Here is a 5,941-nt window from a genome sequence, read left to right as displayed (position 1 = left end):
ATGGGATCACATATAGAATCCCCCATATACCTAAGTGCACAAAGATGCAGTGTCTATTTCTCTACAAGTGGTCTGTTCTTCCTCACAAATCTCCCACCTATAAAGTTAGGACAGCCCATTGGACAAGATCATAAAGAGCCTTGTAAGCCATTCCAGAGAGATTTGGGTCTTACCCAATCAGTGAAGGATAAAAGTCATCATCAAGGATGACTGAATAGGGGAATACTACAGAGTTCTGAGTCGGAAATATCACCGAGGAGGCAGTACAGAACAAAGACTGGGAGTGAGGCAAGGGAGTGAGACCAAATGCTCAGATAAAGGTAGGGAGTCAGTTGTCACAGTATAGGAAGGGCCTGAAATAGGACAGTAAAGTGGAAAAGGAAGGAGGGGACAGCTAAGATGTTCAGAAATGTCAGAAACTGGCAATTAATTAAATGGGAGGGATACAGGAGAGGAATCACAACATAATTAACAAAGCAGTGAAGCACTAGATATCAACAGCAAAGAAAATGCCCTTTAAAAAAAAAAAGAAAGAAAGAAAAAAAAATCTCATTCCAGTAGTTTCACATCCTAAGGGTCAGGATCTCCACCTGGAATCTTTCTGTGGTGCTCTATGGGAACAGGGAGAGGACTTTAGAGGCTATCACTTTTGGGTCACTTCCTAAGCAGTGGAATTCTTAGGATGGGAGGGAGGACATTCTAGTTCCTCAGGGATTCACTGAAGTGAATCAGGGCATGATCAGTGACAACACTGTGTTGCTCCCAGAGCGGACAAAGGCCTGAGTGTGAGAGATACAGAGCTCCTGAAGTCTCTCTGACAGATAAACCCATCAGCCTCTGGAACCTACCTAATCCTTCTCCAGTCCTAATCTCCTTAATCCTAAATCTGAGCTCAGTTATGCCAACACCTCTAGAGTAAATCATAAGGTCTGAGACCTCAGCAACAAGAGAAGCAGAGTTGGACTCACTGAGGCAGCCAAAAGAAAGAGGGAGAGATGGAGAAATGCAAAATAACAGAAGATCTGACTCTACCACCTGGGTAGTGCCTTTCATTCTCCTGTGTTTTCCAGTAAGTCATTAGCAGATCATCTGCCATCTTCTTTTTCTTCAAGAACCAATCAAAACTCAAATTTGCATTTGGGAAACAGAAACTTTCAGGAAACCCAGAGACATCTTTTCAGGACCATGGAGAGCAGAAGGTGGTCGCTCCTGAGGAAACGTTCTATCTCAACATGAAGATGAGGGAAAGAAAGAATAAAGGGTAGTGGAGTCATCAATGGAGAGCATTCAGGTGAGGTAGAAAGACTTGGAATATAAAATCCAAAAGGGCCCTATAGAGCACCTAGTCTGAACTCCTCATAGGAGGGATACTCTTGAGCCAGAAAAGGAAATTCTTTATACCTTCATTATAGCCAACAGTTCTCTTCAGCGACTTATCTTAAAAGGAATCTATAGGGAATTGAGACTTTTTCAATTTCCTTGGAAGAAATGCATACAAAAAGACCCTTTGGTTGATGGTCCTAAAAAGAGCATTACAAACAAGAACCGAAATATTGATGCCATAAAGGTAAAGAATCTCACCTAGGTAGGATAACACAAGAGCTGCCAACTCAGGGTTAGTCCTTGGGTCTCCTGACACCCGTGCAGTGTTTTCTTCTTTATAGTTGTTGAGTGGTTAAGGATCTAGATTCTCCTCTGGCTCTGCCATACACCAGCTGTGTGACCTCAGGCAAATTACTCATTCATTCCAAGCCTTGATCTCCTTCTTTGAGCTAAGGCTTCCTGTGTGTCAGACACTGTGAAGCAATGGGAAAACAAAGACAATTTCTGCTCTCAAGTAGTTCCTAGTCCAGTGGAGGACAGATGTAAAAACATCAATAGTTCAAGAATACTATAAAAGTACAGAAGTTTTGCAAAGAAAAATATTAACAACTTGGAGGTGGGAGCAAGATTAGGAGGAATCCAGGAAAACAAGGGCATCAAGCTGTGAAATAGGGCACTAGATTTAGGGAACTACAAATAACAATAACTTAGTTCTGATGGATGGTAATTTGGCAGTGTGGAGAGCTGGAGTAATAAAACCTTCCACATACTAATGTTGTGGAAGTCAAAGGAGACAAAGCACTATATAGATAAATATTAGCTATGTATTATGCCAACAGCTACCCCTATGAGAAAAAGATTCCTTAATTCAGCAAACATTTATAGAATACATACTCACTGTACTAGGAGCAGCCACTTCTCCTTTTGATCCCCTCCCTAAAATAGAGCCAGCTTGAGAATCAAGAAAACCAAATTCTGCAATCTTTCCTGGAGGTAAAAGTGCCTCTTCTATGCATATCAAGTAAGGGGAGTGGAGGAGAGCTTGACAATCCCATGATTCCTCTACTGAAGTGCCACTTAGATAAGCACATCTTGCACTTGTGTGATTTGAAAAAAGGCTTTGCCTACAGACCAAAGAATACCCGGGATAACCTCTGGTATGATCCCCTTGGCACCAAGTAATCAAGCAAGGTGGTATCATGACACAGAGTCAGATGATCAAAAGTGGCAAATTTCCCAGGCTCAGCTGACAATGAGAGCATACGTAAAAGTGGTTAGAAAAATCATCTTTATGCCAGTTACTATTTTCAACTTCTCTTACTTAGTACTAATTCTCTTAGCTTCCTATAACCAAATATTTCCATATGAACAAGTAGCAGCCATGGTTCTACAATCTGACTAGTCCACTGACCAACTCAATGTCTACATCAAGGACATCTGGATATTGCAGTGTCATGGAAACTTCTCTCTGGTGAAGTGTCTACAGACACCAGTGAAATTTAAAATTTACACCCTATATTGGGTTGAATAGTGTCCCCCCAAAATTCATGTCCACTAGGAACCTCAGAATGCAATCTTATTTGGAAATAGGGTCTTTGTAAATGTAATCAAGTTAAAATGAGGGCATACTGGATTAAGGTGGCCATTGATCCAATGACTGATGTTCTTTTTAGAAGAAGGAATTTTGGACACAGACACAAGACACACAGACACACACACACACACACAGAACACCATGTGACAGTGGAGAGAGAGACTGCCAAGAAACACAAAGGATTGCCGGCCACCACAAGAAGCTAGGAGAGAGGCATGGAACATATTCTCCCTCAAAGCCTCCAGAAGCAATCAACGTGACCAACACCTTGATTTCAGTCTTCCTCCAGACCTGTGAGAGAATAAATTTTGTTCTTTTAAGCCACCAGTTTGTGATACCTTGTTATAGCAACCCTAGGAAACTAATACATACCCCCCTCCCAGTACATGTTTTCCTTCTATGTGCCCTGGGATTTAGGATTTTTTTTATCTTCTCAGACAGAAAAGGATAGATATCAACGCTAATAACTGTATTAGCACATGGAAAGGGGTATTGGTGAGAGCAACAGAATGACTGAGCAATTCAAACCAAAAGAGCACCTTCACAGGTGATGTAAAGGGCAGGGAAATTTACTTCTGAAGGCTCTATAAATTGAGACCCTTTCATCTCTGCAGTAGTTTTTAAAAAAATATCTACAGGGCTTCCCTGGTGGCGCAGTGGTTGAGAGTCCGCCTGCCGATGCAGGGGACACGGGTTCGTGCCCCGGTCTGGGAGGATCCCGCATGCCGCGGAGCGGCTGGGCCCATGAGCCATGGCTGCTGGGCCTGCGCGTCCGGAGCCTGTACTCCGCAACGGGAGAGGCCACAACAGTGAGAGGCCTGCATACCGCAAAAAAAAAAAATATCTACAAATTCTCTGATACTCTAGGGAGGGAGAAAAGGGCAGCAGTTAAGAAGAATTCCTGGAACTCAGTAACACATTAGTTGTGAAAGAGTGAGAGGGAAAAATCTCAGTTCATACATGTTGAGCTCCAGATGTGTGCGTTTCAGGAAAGACATATAAGCCAGAAACAAATTTTAAGAATCTTTAGCATACAGATTAGCAGATCTCAAATGAGCTTCTCTGGCCAAATGCACAAGAACTGTCTGGGGAAACCTATGAAAACACGGAGTGCCAGTTAATACTTAAATGAATTCTATAATTAAAATTTTACTTAAGTAAGAGATTGTGATGGGGGTCTAGATATGAGAAATAGTCAAATATCAATTATTTCTTACTTTATCCAAGCAATGAAGCACCTGGTATGCTTATCAGAAACTGGGGGAAAATGTCCATTCATAACAGCCAAAAAAATGCTAAATTAATCTGTTTTTTAAAAATGAAGATCTTGGGACTTCCCTGATGGCACAGTGGTCGAGAATCAACCTGCCAATGCAGGGGACACAGGTTTGAGCCCTGGTCTGGGAAGATCCCACATGCCATGGAGTAACTAAGCCCATGCGCCACAACTACTGAGCCTGCGCTCTAGAGCCCACGAGCCACAACTACTGAGCCCATGTGCCACAACTACTGAAACCCGCTCGCCTAGAGCCCGAGCTCCGCAACAAGAGAAGCCACCACAGTGAGAAACTCACGCACCACAACGAAGAGTAGCCCCCGCTTGCAGGAACTAGAGAAAGTCCGTGCTCAGCAACAAAGACCCAGCACAGCCAAAATTAAATAAACTTTTTTTAAAAAATGAAGATCTTATTGAAGAAATAAAACAAGACCTAAATAAATGGAAAGCAAACCACATTCTTGGCTGGGAAGACACATAAAAAATGCCAACAATACCCAAATTAAATTATACATTTAATGTTTTTCCATTTAGAATCACAATAGGTTTTTCTCTTTTTCTTTGATGGGAGGGAACAGTAAAAAATGATTTCAGATTGTATACGGAATACATGTCCAAAAACATCTAAGAAAAAGTATAAAAATAACAGGAAAGAGAGACTTGCCTGTCTAGATTTCAGAAAATACTATAAAATCAATGAAATAAAATCTATGGTGTTGGTGTTAAGAAGAGATAAATAGAAGATTAGAATATAGAATCAAAAATCCAGAAACAGATCTCACTATGAAAGAATTTCAGATATGACAAGTGTGACAGTTTAACTCAATGAAAAGAGGATGATTATTTAATAAATGTAGCTAGCACAACTAGCCATCCATCTAAGCCATCTAACGCATGCTATTCAACAGTAACCACTAGCCACATGTGGCCACTGAGCACCTAAAATGCACCTAGTCTAGAACTGAGATTTGATATGAGTGCAAAATATACATTGGATTTCAAAGACTTAGTCTGAGAAAACATAAAATATCCCACTAATAATTCTTTAAAGTGGATTACATGTAAAAATATTTTTGATATAATGGGTTAAGTTGGTGAAATAAAATATATTATTATGATTAATTTCACTTGTTCCTTTTTACTTTTTTTTAATGCAGCTTTGACTTAAAATTACATAAGTACCTTGCATTTTATTTCTACTGGACAGCACTGCTCCAGAGAAAAATAAAGATCTTCCCTTTACATATTTTTAAAAACAAAGACTTAAATGTAAAAAACACTGTAAGAAAACCTAGGAAAGTAAATTAGAATCTGAGGGTCAGGCTAGATTTCTTAATGAGGACAGTATGTCATGTGTGTGTATGTATGGATGTATAAATTGATAAGCAAAAGACAGACAACCCAACAGGAAAAACAGGCAAAAGACAGGATTGGAAATGCACAGAAAACAAATCCCAATAACAAACAAACAATAACAACAAAAAGATATTCAAAATTACTAAGTAAGAAAAAGTGTAATTCAAATAACCAAGACATTTTTTACTGGCCAGAAAAAAATAAAAGCAGATAATAACTCTCTCTCCTGGGGATGTGGGAAAGGGGAAAGCTCATACACTGCTACCAAGGTAAATGTAAAGAATAACAGCCTTCTTAAAAAGCAGTAAGGGAGCTTCCCTGGTGGTGCAGTGGTTAAGAATCCACCTACTACTACCACAACTACCGCAGCCCGCACACCTAGAGCCCATGCT

This window comes from Mesoplodon bidens, assembly GCF_964165515.1.
Source record: "Mesoplodon bidens genome assembly, chromosome: 10".
Taxonomy (NCBI): Eukaryota; Metazoa; Chordata; class Mammalia; order Artiodactyla; family Ziphiidae; genus Mesoplodon; species Mesoplodon bidens.
This window is presented reverse-complemented; position numbering follows the sequence as displayed.